Source organism: Cavia porcellus, unplaced genomic scaffold (genome assembly GCF_034190915.1).
Source record: "Cavia porcellus strain 051 isolate PalLab524CR breed Dunkin Hartley unplaced genomic scaffold, mCavPor4.1 scaffold_5, whole genome shotgun sequence".
Taxonomy (NCBI): domain Eukaryota; kingdom Metazoa; phylum Chordata; class Mammalia; order Rodentia; family Caviidae; genus Cavia; species Cavia porcellus.
The window spans coordinates 23267740-23288923 of NW_026947488.1; the positions used below are offsets into that span (position 1 = coordinate 23267740).

Genomic DNA, 21184 nt, shown 5'->3' on the forward strand with positions numbered 1-21184 from the left:
GAGGGAATCAGACAGAAGTGCATGAGAAGCTTGCAGAAAGAAAGGCAAACACATTGCACGACTTGGTCATAGCTACGCAACCTGTACTAATCATTCCTATATATTAACGATAAATCAGTGATCAAAAAATGTCATCAGGACAACTGCAAAGCAGAGTAAATGAGATAGGCTTTCTTCCAAAATTCCAAAGGCCTCTTGAAAATATTCCCAAACCCGACGTTGGCCTCCTGTGCCTGTAGAGGGCGATGTCGGGAATACGAGCATTTCTCCTGGTGTGGTGCCGATCTAGGCCGCAACCTGGTCTTCCAGCCGCGCTTCCGCGGGATTTTCTTTTGTCGCGATGCCAGCTCTTCTAAGTGCCTCAGAACTCCGAGAATCTGCAAACATCTCTCTTCTTGCACAGCTGTCTGTTCTCTCTCGGCAGCCGCCCGACACTGGGGCTGCACGGTGAGTTCACTGCGGGGCGCTGGTCCATTCGATGAAAGCGAGGCCCCGCGGGCGGGATGCTCCGGGATGGTTACCGGAGGCGCGTGTTCCCCGGGCCTAGGTCCCCAGAGACTCGCGTGTTCTCGGAGGAGGCCGATAGTGGGCCACGGCCTCGGCCGTCAGGGGAAGGACGCCAATTGCGGTCAGCGTCCAGGCGACGCTATTCGCGGGCCTGGAGCGAGGAGCGCAGGGCGCCGTGATCTTTCTTGCCCGCGTGTGGGCCTCCGGTTCGAGGCAGTCACAACGCCGAATCCGCTTGTGGTTCGTTGAGACGGGAGCAGTGAGTGCCATCTAGGCACTACCTAGGACCACCGGACTCCTTTCCCTCCACGATCTTTCAGGGCCAGGGCTCAAAATCTCCATTTTGCTAAGGTTTCAATTACGGACGCTCCCAGAACCCTAGGAAACAGCTTCGATATTACGGACAGCAAAATTAGGTAGAAATATTATAGGCCAGTCGGACAGCGCTGGACCCTGGAGAGTTCAATGCAGAAGACAACTGTGGATGGGGGCACATTCACTGAAGGCCAGACTGCAGCAAGAGAGGAATTAGTCATATACTTCCCCTAACTCCTTGCAGGAAAATCCTTGGCCATCCCATGTGCTCTTGCTGCGTGACTTCCCAGTTTGATCTCCATTTAATCAGTGTTACCCCAGCGACTATACCTTTTAGTTCACCATAGTCTTGGTTCATCTCATACTCAACTTGTGATTTTCCACAGGATCAATATTACCTGAGCAACTATGCTTGTAATCTTATTGATTGATTGATTGCATTTGTGTCCTACTTGGAACCTGCCTCACCTCGTGGCTTTGCCCTATAAACACCTTTGAAAGTGAGATCTGGGGGCAGCTCTCTTTCCAGGCTCCCTTCTGTCCCTCTTCCCCAGTACATTCTTCCTTCTCTTAACTTCTTTTTTCCTAGAATTCATTCCTCAATGTTAGAGAAAACAGACGCTGATTTTAGGACTTGTAGCAGGTTGGGATTTGTATTCCCTCTATGTCATTGGGACTGCAGTCCCCTGCTAGCACTGAAGCTCCTTCCTCTTTCCCCTGCTTAGGCCTTGCTTCTTCACGGACACGTGGAGATGGATGGAAACTTCTCCTGTGGTCAGCACCTTGGATTCTACAGCAGCCAGCCAGCTGGTCCCTCCCCTACACTGCCTCTCCAGCTCTCCCTGCTGCCAGTGCAGAGCCCTGCTGTTCTGGTCAGTGCTTTGGAGCTGAACTTGAAGTGGGAGCCCTCTTAGGTTACCTTTCCACCTATACCTGCAGAGCAGTGGTGGTGGAGGGCTTGGGTTCTGAGATCTGCCTGGCAAAACCCCTGTGCAGACTGAAGCCTGGTGAAGCACATGGGGATCTTGGGGTCGGGGTTGGGTCCAAAGACACAAGGTCAGATTCTAGCTGAATAACCTGATGCTTCTGAGCTTTAGTTTCTGTGAGGTAGGGAAGCTGCAAAGATTTGAGAGTAGCAGCCTGACTGATTGCCTTTCGAATCTTGCCCTGGCAGTGTACACATACTCTGGATATCTGTGGGGTAAAGAATTGAATCATCTTGACCATAAATTTGTATTCTGGTGAGGTTTTCGTGGCAGGTGGAATTTCTTTTTCCCTTTGTAGAACTCAGTGTTGGGTATTGGGTTTTTGCTTTGAGTTACTTCACCTTATTTTTAGTTTTTTATTTTGAGGTATTCTCTTGCTAAGCACTTTAATTGCTCAGATTATATTCAAACTTGTGCTCCTTCTGCCTTAGCTTCTAAGAGCACTGGAGTTCCAGGCATGTGCCACCTCAGGTGGCAGCTCTGATGGAATCTTCTGTGTGATGATGGCTCTCAGGAGTTGGGCTTGGCTAGTAGTCTTCCATCTCTGGACTGCTGGAGGAAATTGTGGTTACATGTTAGCTTCCTGGTTTACCTGCCCGTTTTTGCCACAGTATTTGAAAATGATTAGGGCTGCCTGTGCCCTGGGCATTGGTAATGCAGGGAGAGAAACTGCTGAAAGCCTTTCTCTGTGTTTGGAGGGTTCACTCCCGTCCCTTCCAAACTCTGGAGCTTTTGCACACCTTGTTGCCACCTTTTAGATGTCCCTGGGCCTCTGGTGTCTTGCTTACTGGGTGCTCTGTGCAGCTCAGTGCTGGTGTCTGAAGCTTTAGCAGGGGCGAATGGAGTTGAGTGCTTTCCTCAAGGAGCACCTGTGGGTGGGGAGTAAAGCCACAGCAGGGGTCACTTTTTTATCCTCAGCTCATTGTGAATGACCCTTTAGCAGTTGTTGGTTTGCTGGGCTCTGTATCTCTCCTGTGATCTTAAGGGGAGTGTCTGAGTCTTACCCCTTGATTTATCTCATTCCTGGCATTGCAGATTCTCAGTGTTTGGCACTTAGAGAACAAATGAAACTGAGAAAAGAAGAGAAGCCTGCCATGTCATGGCCCTCAGCATAGTTTGTCACTTCAGAAGCATACTTTTGAGCAAGGCAAATTCCCCTGGCCCACCAGGATAGGTATCCCAATGGATGCTCCTTTTGGTGCCAGGAGCCAAACAGGTAGGCCTGGAGATGGATGACATAGTCAAGTGACCCATGTAATCTGCCCTGGCCCTTAGATGACAAAAGTGGGCTAGTCTGCTGGTGCTTCAAGTCAAGACTGCTGTGCATGCTGGCACATCCAGCCTTCCAGAGTCCAGCATTCAGCTTCAGGGCCACTGCAGACTAACCTACTTGTACATAAGATGAAACTGAGGGGGGCAGGGGATTTAGCTCAGCGGCATAAGCACCTGCCTTGCAAACAGGCGGTCATGAGTTCGATCCCTGGTACCGAGAAAAATGAAAAAGACAAAAAAAAAAAAAAAAAAAAAGATGAAACTGAGGATGTCCCTGCATGGTCTTCTCCTTAAATAAGCTCTTCATATAACAGACAGTAGGACACTCTTCAGGTAATTATGACAGTGTCTGTGAAGCACTTCCCACATGCCAGCTTCTCCGTGTACTGCCCAGGAGAGGTTTGACTAATGATTTTTAAGTGGCTCCTGCGGGCTTGTTTATTGCAGTGGTGGCAGCTTGATGCAGAGCGGGCATGGACATGTCTCCATTCTGCTACGAAGTAGCTGGACCATGTAGCTCCAGGTAGAAGTGGGAACTCTGGAGATCTCCCATATCTGATATTGGGAACCTAGCTGAGAATCCTGATTTTCAGTCTAAAGAATGCCATGAGAAAATAAAAACCAGACAAATACAAAATTCCAAGAATTGCTGGGAAGTCAAAGTCTCTGGATCCCCGTGCTTCACTCCCGCACAGCCACTATTTATTAGCTGTCAGCAGTGATAGGTGGGGCTAGCCAAGTATTACATTTCATCTGAAGACTCCGACCCAGAGGGAATAGATGACATTATGGTTAGAAGTATCTTGTCCTTGAGTGTAATCCTGAGATGACTCAAGAAGGCATAGATGATCTTAGGTTTAGAAGAGTCAGTTGGAATCTGAGATGAGTGGTGTCACTAATCCCAATTCTTCCTTTTCTCCCATAGGGAAATATGCAGAACTAGTCACTGTGAATTTGTGGTCCCTAAAGCTGGGAAGTGGATGGAAACTACATAAAGGCAGCTTCATTTGGTTCCTAGTTACAGATGCACCAGGCTCTTGCTGTATCCGTTTAGGGTCCAGTGGTTTATGGTACTCTGTGTTTTCCTTTGGTATACAGGCAGCAGGACATCTGTGTCAAATGCAGAATGGCTTTGGCATTGTACTCCCTCATGCCCCAGTGCCCATCACCTCACTGCCATGTCCTAGTTTGGGGACCTGCCCACATTCCTGGTTTCCTCATCAGGAAACTAGGGAGTGTAAAGTGGTAATTTGTCTTAGGTGTACATTGTTCCTACTTTCTTATGTGGGGCATCTTCCCTTTGTGTGTCTTGGATGGAGCAGGTTAAGTTCACGCAGGACAGGAAGGCAGCTGCTGGGTCCTGTTCTCTGTGCTGTTGCCATCCCGGCCCAGGCCATTTTCTAGGTGTCTGACACTGGCTGGCATTTTTGCCACGCCCCGTGTCTGTTTCCACTCCTTGTCCACTGTGACTGTAGGCTGTCTTTGGGAATTCAGAAAAGCCAGGAGGTTTTCCTCACGTGTGAGACAACATTGTTTTCTTTCCCAAGGGATTGGCAGTGATCTCAGAATGTACAGTTTGAGTTGTCAGTGCCTTCCCTGCCCCCTACTGATTCCTGCTGAGGTTGTCATTTCCTGGACATGCTGTCAACAGTGCTAAGTGGGCTGTCCATATGCTGGCTTCTTGTCTCCTGCAGGAGTGTCACACGTGTGCTGATAAGTGTGTGAGAGGTTTTCTCAGGGAGAAGATGATGAAATCTCAGGTATGTGGTGATGTACTTAGTTTTTTAGAGCTCACGTGTACTGTCGGAGGTCAGAGGAGTTTCAGTGCTCTGGATGGGGAGTGAGCTCAAGGAGGAAGGCTGCTTCCCTGTGCTCCTAGTTCTGGCCCACTTGGCTACTTTATTTGAGGGGCTGCTGCAGAGAAAGTGCTTCCAGAGCTGGGTTTGGGCTCCCAGCATTCCTGAGGGCAGCCCTCTGTTATGAGGAGGAAAACAGCAGTGTGTTGGAATGGACAGAGGGCCACCTCCAGACTTAACTCTAGGTTCCTATGCAGTGAGCAGCCTTCTCGTCTTCTGTGTGCCTCAGTGGATGATGCTCAGTATTGTTATCACTCTAGCTCAAGAATTCCCAAGAATTCTGCCAATGTTTGCCTTCAGTTCTTGTCAGGGAGCGCCAGGTGATCTCTAGAGTCACAAAGCAGCTTTTCTGTCCTCCCAGCTCCGTCATTTCCTGGAATGCTGGCCATGGTCTCTCCGTCCAGCTTAACTTCTGTCCTTCTGCACCCTGTATTCGAAAGTGATCGTGGGCTGCCTGTGCCCTGGTCATTGATAGTGCAGGGAGAGGAACTGCTGAAAGCCTTTCCCCGTGTTTGGAAGGTCTACTGCTGTCCTACCAGACCCTGGTGCTTTCCCACAGCTTTTAGATGCCTCCTGGCTCCTGCATCATCCAGTTCAGTAAGTGGCCCTTCTTTCTGGCCTGGGGCAGGTTTCTGTGACTTCTTGAGAGAAGGTTGTGGAAGCCTGGACCTCACCAGAAGTGGATGGGCTGTGATGGGTGTGGAGCCTTGGCATCAGGCTCTTCCTCCAGGGACTTTCTCAGTCTCCATCCAGTGGGCCTCAGCACTAAGCAGACTGAGGGGTAGTTACTGCTTTGCTTGTCTCCTGGCTTCCTTCCTGGTGGTCAGAAGGGTGGCGCGTTTCTTCTGTGTCTTCATTTTCCAGAAGATCAGTTTTCTATGAGCCTAGGGCAAAGGAAAAACAAGTAAAGGAGATTCCCTTTGCTGTAAGAGCTGGGATGCATCGCCTTGTGCAGTGCTGGTTTGGGGGTACAGTAAGATGTCTGTGCAGGAGCACACTGGTATTTTCTCCTCTTGCAGAATTCAACAGGTCACCTCCAGGGGATGACTTTTCAACTCTAGCCTGTGGTTACTGTGGCAAGGAGCAGGGATAGGCAGAACAGGATGTAAGTGAGGGATTTATGGAAGTGGCCCTTCCTTACACAGCCCTCCTGCTGCTCTGTCTCCTCCCCAGGTCTGTGCCACATGCTGGCAGACAAATGCCACATTGAAGACAATCAATAATAGTTGGCACAACAGATAAAACAGACACGCTCCACCACTTTTAGGAGATCTCCAATCCTTTTCCTAGAGGTAAGCTGATTTTCTCATTCCTAAAATAATGAGACCTTTCGTGATGGTAATATGGATAAGTCAACACTGTGCACCACTGTACGGAGAGGCTTGGTCCTAAGTATCACACTAGAGATCGTCAGACTGGGCTCTGAGGTCAGGTTTCTGGTCCATTCTCAGGAGTCATGGTTTTTTGTACCCTGTAAAGTCGGTTCTTTTTCTCTGCCTTTTTGGATAGTGGTGTAAGCAGGTGATTAGGAGGAGATGAAGGGTGGTACATGGATCCCCAGATCTCCCTTCCCTGGACATCTGAGTCACATCTGGTACCAGGTTTGGGCCAGCAACCCCTGACAGCAAGACAAAAGAAGATGTGAGAGAATATTTTTGCGGAGGGCTAGGGAGCTTCACGGAAAGGAAGCCTTGAACTGACTCAAACTTCAGATTTATTCAGGAGTAACAAAGACATTGTGTTCTGCTGAGGTTTGTTTCAGGTTGCTGAATTAACTGTTACCTGATTATTCCCCTGGAACCTTCCTTGTTTCCCTGTCAGGCCCTTCTCTATGTGGGTTGAGAAAATATCCCATCCTTAAGATGTTCAGGCTCCTGGCAGGGGATTTAGCTCAGTGATACAAGCGCCTGCCTGACAAGCGCAAGCTCATGAGTTTGATCCCTGGTACCATACAAAAAGGTTCCAGCTCTTTGGAGTTAGCAGCCTTGTGATTCCCCATCCCAAGTTTACCTGTTGAAATTACAAGGAACTCTACAATCTGGTTCCCCACTCTAGGGTTGTTTTGTTTTGCTTTTGATCGGTGAACGTTCTACCTGAACATCGTTGCTGCTGGGATTCTAAGTGTGCACCACTATAGCTGGCCCCACCTGCCTTTTGGCAGAAAAAACGACCAACCTCTCCAGAGACCTGCTGGTATTGAGTTCTGGGCCTTTTCCTGTGTTACAGCAGCTGCAAGCTGTAACAGGAAGTGGGTGAACTTAGGCATCACAGACACCCATACCTGTCTCTTCATTCCTCCATATGGTTGTGCCAGGGATCTAGTGGGAGAGTCAGAACCCAGGGCTTTTACAGAGGGCTGGTTGTGTAGATGCCTTTGGCCTTGCAGGTGTGCAAGTCCAGACTCAGCAGGAGAGCAGGCGTCCAACCCAAGCCAGGTTGTTTGCAAAGGGAGCTGGGTTCATGGAGGTGCCGTGTGGAGCTAGCTGTTTACTAAGAATGTTTTGGAAGCCAGGTTTCAGGACCCAGTAAGGGCCACTGGCAGGAAGACAAAGCTCTGACAGGTGAATTTTATAGACATGAGCATGTGATCCTGCTCTTCAGCCCCCAGATTTTTCTCATTTTTGTCGGAGGGTCTCCCGTTTGATTCCCACATGGCAGTTGCAGGATCCTGTGCTCCTTTCCTTGTGGACCAGGCATCTGGCACCAGGCTCCTGTACATCTTGGCCCTCCTCCCTCTGCTCTTTTCTGCCCTGTATTCGAAAGTGATTGTGGGCTGACTGTGCCCCGGTCATTGATAGTGCAGGGAGAGAAATATTGAAAGATGTTTTCCCCGTGTTTGGAGGGTCCATCTGTCCCTTCTGAACCCTGGAGCTTTCCCACATTCTTGTTCTGCAAGCCTTGTAGGAATGCGGTGCTTCTTGGGTTGCCCCGGGAGTCAGTGTCAGGGGTCGCCATGTCAGCGTCTTTCTCGCCTTGTCTTGTTTGCAGCAAGCAAGGTGTCTATGCATTGAGATGTTGCCCAACAGAGTTCAGTCCTGTGGGGGGCGGATCAGGATTCCAGAGCCTCAACCTGCTCATGGAAAGATTGTTTGAGGAATCCTAGTGAACGCATGCGAGTATCTGCACAGTAGTAGAAAGTGCAACATTAGTGTGTGCGGTGGTTTCCAAGTCCTTCCAGAGCAGCTTCCTGAAGAGTGTGGGGGGGGGGCAGGTTTCTAAAACACTCCAGAACAGGAGGTGCAGTGTCGACATGTGCTAGGGCAGCTGGGACAGCTGGCAAGGGACTTTGGGACTAGGGTGAGCAGGGCTGGGGGAATGCAGCAGAGAATATGTTAGGGATAAGGTGGGGCAGTATCTTTACATATCAGTGGTGTGTGATTGAGAGCCCTTAGGTCTATATTGGTGAGAATGGGAGGGCACTCAGTTCTGAGGTGGGACACACCTCACTTCCCAGAGGGTGCAGCTCCTAAGAGTTTTGCCTGCTCTCAGGACCCTCTAAGGTATGCATTGGTATCACCCATTGTGTGCTCTTACCAACTGCTTACTCCTCTTCAGTTCTCTTGGCTTTCAGGGATCCCCTTTTGATACCTGGTTTCTGGAGAGTAAAGTCCTCAGGTCAAGAATGAAACTTGAGAGCTAGGTGTGAGATATGTCCTAGCACTTGAGAGGCTGAGGCCCAGGCTGGCTTCAAACTTGTGGTGGTCCTCTTGCCTTAGCCTCTCAAGTGCTGGGATGTACCATGACATCTGGTTCTAGTTTCATTAAAAAAAACAAACCCAAACATGAAAAATGCTGCATGCTGAGCCAGTTACTTAAACTTACCAACTTGGCAAATGGACACAGCAACATCCTAGAGTGGTCCTGCATGTCCTCTACACTCTAATGGATATACAGCTGCTGAGTCACTTGCTTCAGCTTGTAAACTTATCAAGTTGACACTGTGTGTGTGTGTTAGATACAAGTTAAATGGACATTTTTCTCTGTTCATTGTTGATGACCTTGCAGGGTGGGATATGATCAGTAATGGTGCAGTGAATGTGTGAGTGCCTGTCTTTATAAAGCAATGGTGCACTCCTTTGGGTGTGCACCAAGAAGAGGGATTTCTGGGTTCCAGCACCCTTTTAGCAAACACCAATGATCAGCAGCTGGGTCTCAGCAGGTACTAAATAATGTGGACGTCATTCCAGTCACAGGTGGTGTGCACACCCTTCCTCAGTTAGGGCTCCTTGATGGAGAAGTAGCAGTGTGGCTGCAGAGTACTCAGGGTACAGCCAGCACCTGTGAGGTGCCAGCTGCCTTACCAAGTGCTCGCTCTGTGGGAGACGGTGACCTCTGTGCTGAGACTATACATAGATGTGTTGTCTACCTAGCCTATAGGAATGATTTTTGGACTGTTCTTTGGCATATTGTTTTGTCCATGTTCCCTAGGGCTTGGGTGGGGGCATATGAGGAAGTGAGGTGAGAGCGGCATCCTGTGAGTTCCAGGTGTATTAATCTGCATTGGGCCAGGGAGCCCCCCATCTCTCCCGCAACTCTGCCAGGAAGGGCCATCCAGAAACCTGCCTGGGTAAGAGAGCTTCCTGGGTCATCTTGCCTCTGGGGCTGAGATATGTCATTACCGTGTTAGGAAGAGAAGGGTCTGGATTCAGGCACCAGCGACTCTGATCCTCCGATTGACCCATCTGGCCAAGTGACCTGCTCTCAGCCTTTCACAAGCTCAGCTGGGTTAGCAGTGTTTTGTTTTGATGTGTTTTCTTCTGGTGTTAAAATCATAGTTCCTGACCATTTCCAACCTAAAAGCCTACCCAGTATATTTATGCTGGACTTCCGTAATCCATAGGTCACAGTGGCAGGTAGTTGGATGCTGGGTTCAGCTGGGCTGTTCTCTAGGACTCAGGCCATCAGGCATTCCCCAGCTCCCTGGCCCCAACCTCCCTGTCTTCCCCACTCTTTGCCCTTTTCTGGTCCCCTAACCAAACATGATCTTTGGCTGCCTGTGCCTCATTTATTGGCAGTGCATGGAGAGGAACATGGAAGACCTTTTCCCTGTGTTTGCAGGGGCCTCTTTCCATCGCTTGCAAGCTCAGGAGCTTTCCCACACTCCAGGCTTCCTGCCTACCCTTCAGACCTTGGCCTTCACTGGCCCTCATGGCACTAGAGCAGCTTCCTGACTTGAAAAATTAAGGTTCTTTGCCAGATGCTGGTCTATGCATTTCCATTTAGACTTGTTACCACAGTAAATCCTAGCAGCACTGTAGGACACGTGTGAGAATTGTAAGTTGTGGATTCTGCTTTACGACATTTGTCGGAGTGGAGGATACTCTGGATAATGCATGTTTGAATACAGCTGTGCTTTAAATGCTCATTGGCTTCTTTATCCTGTCCCTTCCCCCACCACAGGGGATGGCTATGCATGCTAGCACCACCCACCTGTTCTACTACTAAGTGACATCCTTAGTCCTCTTTGTTTTTTTTTTTTTTTTTTTTTTCTTTTTCCTCTTTCATTTTTTGAGACAGATTTACTTTGTAGTTCAGGCTGGCTTTGAAGTCACAGTGATCTTCCTGCCTTAGTGTCCCCCGTGTATACCTACATAGGGCTTCCCAAGGACAAAGCCTCCACAGTACTGGCCCTTTAATTTTGAGGAAGGCTGTGCTAATTTACTGAGGGTGGCCCCAACATTGAGTGCAGGCCTGGGCCACTTGGCAGTCCTTTATCCTTGTGTACTGCTTCTCCAGCAGCCTGCCTTCCTTCCCCAGTTGTTCTCCTGGTCCTGGCGCTTTGTAGGTCTGCCAGGCATGGAGAGTTAATGGACAGTCGTGACCCTTTTAAAATCCTAGCTTCGAAGCCAGACATTGTGCCACGTGCCTGCAGTTCCAGCACTTGGGAGGCTGAGGCAGTAGGATTGCTGTGAATTCCAGGCTGGCTTGGGCTACGTAGTTTTAAATTCAAGGCAAGCCTGAACTACACACAAGGAAAACCTGCTTCAACATAAGGAAATATAGGCAGGCAGGCAGCTTTTCTCTCCAGAAGGCCTGGTAATTGAAAGTGGGTTTGCAGTCTTCTGGATTGTGTATGGTTCACTTACTGTGTGATGACCTCAACATTTATCACTTGTGCATTTATCTTATAAGTGGGTCTGGGATTTGTGATCTTCAGACCTCGCTACCTAATAAGTGTCTCTAGATGTTTGGCTTCCACTTGTCTCTCTGGGCTGGGTAAAATTGAATGGATCTTTGTGAAACAGGATGACAGCTGTGAGGGCTTTGCAGTAGGTTGGGCAGACAGGTGAAGACCATGTGATGGAAGAGCTGCTAGCAGGGGTGGTCTGTCTTCTCAGTCAGGCTGCTGTGGCTGGGCACAGGGGTACACTTCTGTGATCCTGGCTACCTGGCCATCTAAGGTGGGAGAGTCCCAAGTTTGAGGACGGCCTGGGCTTTTTAGCAAGATCCTTTCTGAAAATAAAAGGCAAAAGATGAAGCTTAGTCTTGTGTGAGGCTGTGGATTGAGTCCCTGCTACTGCCAAATGCATTGTTCCAACCTGATGGATGGTGAGCTCCTGTTCTGACTGTGAACTGCTTGAAAGAAAATCATTTGCTATAAAAACTTACTTTTCTGTTCTTAGGACTTCTAATGAGGTGTGCATAAACTGGAAGCTGTCTATTAGGAACACCTGTGTGATATCAGCTTGCGTGGGAGAACCTGGTGCTGGAGCCTGAGTGTTTTGTCTGCCTCCCGGTTCTCACCCTTAAGTCCAGGAACTGCCAAGCAAGTCCCAAGCCTGACAGTCAGTTTTCTCGGGAGAGCTTGGATCTGAGTGCGCTGAGTTGTCTCAGTGATGGTAAGTTAGGGCCAGGGGCCTGGAACCTATAGCCAGGGTTAAGGGGTTTTATGTTTATGCAAATGGAGCTCTCAACCTTTCTTGTCACCTCTCTTTGTTTTAGATCCTATTAGTGTTGTCCAGGAACTCTAGGAGCAGAAAATGGAGAGTGAGGCCATCAGAGGAAGTGTAATTGGAGCTGTGGCTGTCCCTGCAGGCTGCTCAGAGCATTGATGACCGCTCCTCGCCCTTGGAAGAATTTGGATCCACACTGGCTGTAGCCTGTTCCTCCAGCCCAGCCTTGCCCACCCCCTGACAGCACAGTTAGCTCATCAGTGGGCAGATTCACGGAGGAGCACAGAGCCCTCCTGACACAGTCACCTTCCAAATGCATGTGAACTTAGGAGAACATTTTAGGTCTAAATGATCACAGTGTGTACCTTTCTGAAGAAAAGGCATTTAGAAATATAGTGTTTTTGTGTTCCAAGTTAAAAAACAGTGTCACTACTAAAGAATTAGGATTACAGACTTTGATTTGTAAAATAATACAATTAAGTACAGTAGGTTTAAAGGTTACTTGTATTTGGATAATACTAGGCATTTTAAAATAAAACTCCCTCAAAGTGGAGTTCATTGGGGGAATTAGAAACTATTGCCACGTAAATAAAATTGTGTGTTTTAGAATGGTACTGTGTATCTGAAATAATTTTTGGAGATTTATTAGTTTTACATGCTCACATAAAAATTAAAAGTTGAGGGGCTGGGGATTTAGCTCAGTGGCATAAGCGCCTGCCTTGCAAGCAGGCAGTGGTGAGTTTGCTCCCTGGTACCAATGAAAAGGAAAAAGAAAAAAAAAAAAAAAGTCAAAAGTCAAAAAGATTAGTGAAGATAGTGAGAAATTATTAATAAAGATAGTGCTTAGGAGACTAGAAGAAATGGAAAGGCTTTGGTAAAGTGATGTGGAGAAACTGGTAAAACTGACACAATACAATTTTAGGAGTGAAGTAGAACAGGATGGGTAGGGCTGGAATAAAAACTAATAATACGGATTACTTGTTGCTTTTAAAACTCTGAACGTCTGTAGGGCAAACACAATGTTAGTAAAAATTTAAATTGCTGCAAAGAGCAAACGAAAAACTGTTAAAACCCAGGGATAGCACACCTGTAATCCCAGCACTTGGGAGGCAGGAGGATCACCATGAATCTAAGACCAGCCTGAACCACACCATGAGACTCAAAAAATAAAAGCCACCCTAGGGGCCAGGTTCAGCAGTCAGATTTGTGCACTTACTGGAACAAACTTAAAGCTGTGACTAGCAGAAGAAATGAGATTCATCCTGGAACAGGCATAATCACCAAACCTTTACCCTATACTGTTAGGGCCAGTTGCCTACAATCCATTGGCAAGAAGGAAAAGGCGCCAGGTCTTGGCATCAGACTGCTATCTGTTTTTTGAGTCTGGTTGTGTTGAGGTGTGGATGTGTGTCAGACCTTTCAGGTTTTCCCACCTTGGCTTCAGCTTGTAGGCACATGTGCTTCTCTTATGGCTGTAAGGTGGAAGTATACCAGTATGCCAAGGGGATCTGTGTAGGTTGGTTGGGGTGGAATTGAGCTAAAGCCTCTGGAGGATGCTTACCAAGGATGTGGCTGTCACCGTGGAGGAAGGACAATATACAGAGAACACTATTCCACTGGTCCCTGGATTTGCATCAGCATGCTGTGCTGCCACTGGAAGATAAGGGCTTGAAACCTAGCAAAAGGGTCCCCCTAGACTAGTGTATGAGTATAGTTGTTTCACAAATAACTCAGGAGTGTGTACCTTCTGTCAGCTTTGTGGTTTTTAATCCTAAATTTGATGGGAGGGCTCTCAATAGTTTTGAGGCCAGTGCAGGATAATCAAAGTTGAAAATCTGATGAACACATGCAGGCCCCATTCTGAGCCTGCCCGCCCCTGGGGTGGTTCCATCTGATTGTTGCATACCCAGGAAGTGGCCAAAGAAGGCTTCAGCACGTGTCTGACTTAATCATGCCACTGCGCGACATGTACAAGTAAGTTCCCTAGGTGTCATGTGGAGCAGGTGCGTGGACATGGAAACTAATGAATGCTCATGTGTTTGTCCTTTATGGAAGTTTATTCTAGTTGATTGGTGCAGTCAGGTTGAGCTCCTTCTGTTAGACTGATAGCTGTAAAGAGAAGGTGTGGGAATACAGAAAGGAGCAAGTTTGGGAGTGTCCCGTGTCCATGGCTTCAAATGTGACAGGTTCATTGGTGGCCACTGTCCATGGGGCAGAAAGCTGGAGGAAGAGGCTGCAGCCTGGGGTTCTCTTCCGCTCCTGTCTGCTCCATCCTTCGCCTACTTGATATCAGCTCCTATGAGCAGGAAGTTCTAGAGAGAAGACAAAAGAGCTAACCAAGAAAAGTCATTTGCTGAGCCACCCAGGTGTCTGGGTTCCCACAGGAATCAAAAGTCTCATCAGCCTAAGTCTGGGGGCTTCACAGTAAACTGTTCTCAGCTTCCTGTCTCCAGGAATTTATACTTCCCAAACCACTGCTCCCTAGAAGACGTCAATGAAAGTCACTTTCCTCCAAATTTACTCCATCAGGAGAGAAAGGCAAACCTGGGTGCTGTCTCAGCTGCTCAGTTTAGCAGAAGGCAGCTCTGGGCCTCCTTGCAGGGAAACAGCTGTGAACAGTGAACACACTGGCAAAGGGCCTTTGTGGATATAAATCAAAAACTTGTTTTTTGCCTGTGCTCCCCATGGAAGGTATGGCACAGTTTTCTCCAAAGCTGTCCCTTGCTGTGAGTGGGAGGGCTGGCCAGTGCCACGGGGCAGCTGTCACATCACTAGTGAGACTGTAGGCTTGTTTAGGATGCCCCTCAACCCAAATGGCATGTGATCTGACCTGCACTTATGCTCCTGTCATCCAGGGCTGCATTACCTCGTGCTGTGTGAGCACTCAGTGAATGTCTTCCCACAGGATCATCAGGAACTGAGCGAGTCTATGTGTGGCTGAGGCATCACATCATCAATACCTGCCATTTTCACTGCTAAGTTTAAGTTCTTTTCCTGGTTCCCCCTCATCTCCCAGCCTTTGAGGCAGCCCCAACACATCTCAGCACTGCAACCCCATGCACTCACTTTGTGAATTTGGAGTTCCACGTTGTTGAGGAAGATCTGCCTGGGCATAGGGAGTGGGAAGCCCTCCTCGAGCTTTGCTGGAGGAGAGAGCAGAGATGAGCTGGACACAGAAGTCCAGGAGGAGACAGGAAGCAGGCCATGGCCTTTGCAGCCACTATGGATTCAGGGCTGGTTTGGGCTGGGAAATCCGTTCCACTTCCCAAAATGAATGACTGCCAAGTAAATCAGTGGTCATGTCATGGTGGCAGCCCGTGCTTCTTCTGAAGGCTATAAGGGAGAATCTGTCCCCCTGCTCTTTCCGCCTCCAGGGTCCATGTGGATTCCCTGGCTTATGGTCCCTCATCACCTCACCCCATGGTTCTTCTGTTGTTTTGCACATGTCTCCCTCTTTTAAGAACCTTTAGATTATACTGAGTGCAGCTGGAGGAGCCAGGATAACCTCACCATCAAAAGGTCTGTTATCTCCTCTGCAAAATCCTTTTTTGCCACATATGGTCATGCTCACAAGTTCTAAGAGTCAGGACATGGTGTCTTAGGAAGTCCATTCAGTCACCTTGAGGGTAGAGTAATAGTAACAAGCACCTCCTTATATATGCCCTCTGTGCTATGTCTAGCTAAGTGCTTTAGCAAATCATCTCTCCTAATTCCTGCTGGCCAATTTCTTTTTTCATTCATTTTTTAGGCAGGGTTTTCTATATAATTCAGGCTGTCCTGAACTTACTACCTAGCCTAGCCTGACCTGAACTCACGGTGATCCTCCAGCCTCAGCCTTCTGATTGCTGAGATTACAGGTGTGCATCACCATTCCTGGCTATTTCAATTTCATAGAAGCTCAGAGAGGTTAAACAAGTATTCCAGGTTCCCCAGCACAAAAATGGTAGAGCTAGGAGTCAAGCTCAGGCTCTGGAGACTCCAGACAGATTTAGTATGTTGTTTCACAGACTCCTGACTTAGTCTTGGTGTGCAGTGGCTAATAGCACATCTGTCCCTTATGGGCTGGCAAAGGAAGGGGAGGAGCTGCCTCTGGGAAGTGGAACTGATTTCCTAGCAAGGTCCTTTCCCTATAACCCCTTACCTTGAAGGGAGTATCTAGGCCTTCAGAAGTCACCTGGGGTGCGCCTACCAATCTGTAATCCAGGCTTGCAGTCTCATCAATCATCACGGTGACTGTGAGATAGGAAAGAGACAGGTTAGGAACAGGATGGCTAAACACAGCTGAGCAAGTTGTGTATTGTACATCTCTGGGGAACGTCATTCACAGAAACTGTAATCTTTCTATCAGGGAAATGGGGCTGGTGCTGATCCATCCACTTTAACCAGAGAGACACATTGCCTCACTCATCATTTTACTGAGCACCTTCTATATGCCAGGCATAATACAGGCGGCTGAAGAAACCGTTGGGTAAGAGTCAGTCCCTGCCCTCTGGGAGTCCAAAAGAGAAACAGATAAATACTTGAGCAAATAAATGTGCAGTTACAGTGGTGCTCAGTGGACGAAGTGTGATGTCATTCATGTAATATCAGCCACAGTGGGCAGTGTCAAAGGGTTCAACAGGGAGTCAAAGAAAGCTTCCTGGGGAGGTTTTGCCTGGCTGGAGTCAGCAGGGCATAGATGCTGACTGGGGAAGGCGTGAATACGGGCCCGGGCTCTCCTGGCAGAGGGAACCGCAGGAGCGAAGATCACATGGCAGGATGGAACATGGAGTATTAGAGGCTCTGTGGGGCCCAGCAGGGCTGACTGGGTTTGGGGCTCTCTGTTTCATTAATCCTCTGCCTACCTTGTGCTTCTACTAGATGTCTGCCCTGGAGTATCCCATTGCCAAAAACAGACTCCTCAAAAGATGCCCTGCTTCAATTCTGTAGGATGGGAGAGTTTCCCCAGGACTCCCCGGGAGCAATGGTTTCAGGATAACCCAGGGTCAGGGAGTCTGCTGGCACCTATGGAAATTGAGGGTGTGCTCAAACCTGGTAGAGTCCTGAGATAGGGCTCCAGGTAAGAAGTGGTGGACTGCCTGATCATCTCACAGATCTGCCAGAGGGAGAGAGAAAGCTGCTGAGTCCTTTTTCCTCCACTCTCCTCAGCAATGCCCTGGTGTCCCCAGATCCACCTCCAGGAGGTACCTTGGCAACCCAGCCGTGGAGGTACCTGAGTGTATGCTGGGAAGGGTCAGGGAACATGGAGAAAAGGAAGAAGAGGCCACTGTACCCCAAAATACATAGCACTTGGCCACTACCATGCCCACAGTAAATTTGGCACTCATTCCTGAATCCCTGTGGCTCCTCTTCTTGCTCAGATCCTGAAATCTCTCCAGTGCCGATTGGATTATGAGACAGCCCACAGCAAAGCCAGAAGAGGGCTCAGCCTTGGAATCCTAGTGGCCATTGGCCACTAACTTGTTCCTAGCAAAGTATTGGATTTCTAACAGTTTTTCCTTGTCCCCCCTCCCTCTCCATTGTCCTTCTCTCCCTTTGTCTCTGTCTGTCTATTTTATACCAGGAAATGAGCTCAGGACCTTGCCCTTGTCAGGCCATGTCCCTGACCTAGTTGTGGAATTCTAGACTGGGAATGTCAGAAGCCCCTCGTCTGGCAATTTCCCATCTTTAGCAGTTTCTACACCATCCCATCATTTTGCCTTTCCCACCTTTCCTCTCTGTTATTTACTTAATATTTTCCATATGCCACCTGGCCTTTTCAAAGGGACATACATTTAATAAAAAATGCACAAACTTCATATCACTCTTTTGAATGGAAAACTGGAAGTCCTTGGGAAAATGAATAATGTACAAGGGATTGCAGGGAAAAAATTGTTCTGGAACACTGGCTAGATGCTGCTGCCTAGTTAGCTAATCCCCTCTTTGCTAGAAAAAATAATTCAGGAAACATTAGTCTCCTACTGAGTCTTCCTGTCTTTGATGTGAGAAGAGAAAGAAGACTTCAGAGGGAATTGCTTATGCATCCTGTCATTTTGCATAATTTAATACCAAGGCTTCCAATCACTTAAAATCAACTCTCTGTGGGAAGCATCTTCATTTTGAGAGCACTGTTTTGGTGCAAAACTGTAAGGCAGCCAAAGCCTGGTGGACCTAGGTCAGCCTCCCTGGAGCACCACGCCAGGGCATCGCTACCTCCCCTCCCAGGACCTGGCTTTATCCATCTTCCCCCACCTCCCCTGGCCAGAGGTCCTCTTTCTACAGAGCCACCTGGGACTCTGCACTCACAGCCCTATGGGAACTGAAGTCAGTGACCGCATGTAAACTAGTCTACTCATAGGCTCAGCCTCCCTGTCACTAGCCTCATTCCCCTGGAAATGTAGTATCCCGATTTTTCTGGCCCACATTTCCTATGTATGAAAATCAATCACCACAACACATAGGCAATTAGTGGGGAGCTTAGTTGAGTATGCATATAATCCCAGTCGTTTACCCAAATGTTAGTCCTAGACATTAAGTATAAGTTAACACAGCTTTGGGTCTTCACAGCAAGGTAGATGTTATGATTATTCCTATTTATAGACAGGCATCCTAAGAGTCAGGGAGATTCAGTTACCCAACACTTCACAGCTATTACAGTGGCAAATTGGGATTTAAAACCAGAGCACCTATCTGCTGAACTTGTGGCTCAACACTGAAGACTCAAGAGGACGAGTCATAGTTCTGAAATGGTAGCAATGGTTGTGCTCCAAACACAATTTGAGTCCCAGGAACTCAGTGTGGTTATCTAATTTTACTGCCACCAACTTTTCAAAGTAGAGGAGACTGAGGCTCCCGTGAATTCACTGATTTGCAAGATAGATAGAAGGTAAATTGAAGAAGCACCTGCCCCGCTCCACAGACTAAGCACTTACCAGAGGGGAGTGATTCCAAAGGTCATTGCCCCTGATGCTTTCAATATAGTGTAAGCCCTGGGGATTAGCTCAGTGGCATAAGCATCTGCCTGACCGGCACAGCCCCAATGAAACAGGAGACGCTCTTGTGGGTGACTGTTAACTGCTGCTTTATTCACGCGGGCTCTGGTTTATATATTTGGCTGTGATCAATCACAGGCTGCCACAAGGAAGCAGGGCGGGAATGGGACGCAGGCTCTGGCTACTATATCCAGCTGTGGCCAATCAGGAGTTGCCACAGAGTATGGAGTGAGCACGAAGTGCGCACGGGTTGGCTAATTTAAAGAGGGACGCAGCGCATTGCAGAAGCTGGCGTGGTCCTTAGTCCCGGGTGGGGTATGGTATGTTGAGCGCCTGCGCCCAACATCTGCCTAGTAAATGTGAGGTCATGAGTTTGACTCCTAGTACCAGAAAAAAAAAATCTCAGTATGTGAGTGAGAAGAGTGAGAAAGCTATTCTAGGTTTCCTCCTTAAGCATCTGAAGATTTATTTTGGTAGGTAAATCCTTGGACCCAGTTAGTTTTTTGTATGGTGCGAGGGAAGGATCCAAAATCATTTCTCACCATTATTTCTCTAATACTACCTGCACTTAGATAATGAAGTAACACTTTGTAAGTTTCATACAAACTTGGGAATCGACATTTGCCTTTGAATTATGCAAGAAGATTTTGCTAAGCAAATTCAGACATCTGCATACTTAAGAGAAGCTCTTTCCAAACATTCAATATGTAAATACCAATGATTCATGTATTAGCTACCAATCTGCTTATCCTTTTGTTTACCTTTTGTTGCAAGATCCTTTTGATATGGCTTTCAATTATTTCATGGAAGAGGTTTAGGATCTAGCTGGAGAAAAGAGGTGAAGTGGTCAGGATATACTTTATTATGAAGCAAACAGTGCCCATGGAGTTGAACTTTCCCCATTTTTCCCATCAGTGAGACCCAGGCAGATACATTCAATATGCAGGAAGATGATTCATAGTACATCTATATACATCTTTGGTTTTGATTTCTCCAGGGTCCCTACCTTTCCTTACAATCTACTTCTCTGTTTTCCTGCTTCATGCTTCAATGTCACTGACCCTATCCTTATCCCAATGACTAAATATGAGTATAGACCATAGTTCTGTCAATCACAGTTCGTAATGATTGATCCAGGCTAAGCCTGTGACTCAACAGAAACCAATAGCAGTTACCCCACTGCTTTGCTTGAGGCTGCAGGGGGAAAATTACAGCTGGTAAATGTCTCAAAAGGCATAGTTTGCTGAGCCTTGCTGTTGATTACCCTTAAAGTTTTGTTCTTTCGCTGTAATAGATGAGCTGGATTGGAGGGGTTGGATGCTGAGACAGCAGTGAGTGTTTCCAGTGAGTATACATGGGGTCACCTACCTTAAGCTTCCAGAAATGTAAACCCTGACACGGCCAATGGAGTTGCTGCACTGGGCCACAGAGGCAGTGGGCCGTCCAGACTGGTCCTGGCCCCAGAAACTGAGATGTAAATGTTGTATAACTTCAGATCAAATCTGCCCTCCAGGGTACTGGTTAGAAGAAAGGGAAAGCAAAATCCTGTATAAGCAGTTGCCTACAAGAGCAGCAACCAGAAGAACACAGAGCTAGGGAGACACTAACAAGCTGTGTCCTTTGCCTGGGACTCTTCTTACCACAAGTGAAAACAGCAAGCGTTTTTCAGGTATGCTATGTGCCAGGCACAGTGCTAGACGTAGATTGTTGTTAATCCCATTTCCCAGATGAGAGGACTTAATCTTAAATACAGCTGCATCTGGGTCCTTTATAGGCCAGAATTTTAAGATTCCTGAAATGAGATCCACGGAGGGAGGGTGTGCTCTGCCCAAAGATGAAAGCAGAGCAACATCTTAACCAAGTGCTACTCACATGAATGCCTTTTCACCTTCCAGTTTCCACCCCAAAACATGTAGTCATTGGGCAAAGAAACTGTTATGTGCTGATTAGGAAGCAGATGTAGATCCCGGTTCCAAATCTCAAAGTGATGGATCTTCAGGCTAGGGAAAGAAGGCAGATTGTCAAACCCAGAAAGGCCAGAGGCATGTCTGTCTCTGAGTAGGTTCCAAAAGCTCCCTCTAACCTCTTAGAGTCTCTTTCAGTTGTATCACCTAAGCCTCAGAGACCATCTGGTCATCTCCTGTATATGTTTCCAGATCGCTCCATCCTCTGGGAAGCATTCCCAACCCTCTGAGGCCAAAGACTTCTCCTCGCCTTTAACCACACATCTGCAGCTAGCTTCTTCTGTCCCTGGTGATCTGGCCCTCAATGCTGCAAACACCCTGAGTGGTGAAAGGGAGAGCAAAATGCTTGTACAGTCTGAAATGGACTTTGATGGTACTTCAAATCTTTTGATTGTTCTTTAATAAAAATGTACATATGTT

The 21184-nt window shown here is 47.8% G+C and overlaps 2 long non-coding RNA genes and 3 other non-coding genes across 5 annotated transcripts; 4 read left to right on the forward strand and 1 right to left on the reverse strand.

Moving 5' to 3' along the window:
- The first annotated feature begins 278 nt into the window (after positions 1–278).
- LOC106027204 (uncharacterized) lies at positions 279–12443 on the forward strand. The gene is made up of 5 exons (XR_001200764.3): positions 279–447; positions 1548–1694; positions 6110–6228; positions 11560–11775; positions 11879–12443. It is a non-coding gene; the product is annotated as an uncharacterized LOC106027204 (long non-coding RNA).
- Positions 2415–2547, forward strand: LOC134476190 (small nucleolar RNA SNORA71). Its single transcript, XR_010047748.1, has one exon. It is a non-coding gene; the product is annotated as a small nucleolar RNA SNORA71 (small nucleolar RNA).
- LOC134476188 (small nucleolar RNA SNORA71) lies at positions 5362–5494 on the forward strand. The gene has a single exon (XR_010047746.1). It is a non-coding gene; the product is annotated as a small nucleolar RNA SNORA71 (small nucleolar RNA).
- On the forward strand, positions 7685–7817 carry LOC134476189 (small nucleolar RNA SNORA71). The gene has a single exon (XR_010047747.1). It is a non-coding gene; the product is annotated as a small nucleolar RNA SNORA71 (small nucleolar RNA).
- Positions 12444–14895: 2452 nt separating the features above from the next.
- On the reverse strand, positions 14896–16926 carry LOC134476000 (uncharacterized). Its single transcript, XR_010047388.1, has 3 exons — positions 16861–16926; positions 15971–16062; positions 14896–14972 (listed from the first exon to the last, which is right to left on the reverse strand). It is a non-coding gene; the product is annotated as an uncharacterized LOC134476000 (long non-coding RNA).
- Between the last annotated feature and the right edge of the window lie 4258 nt (positions 16927–21184).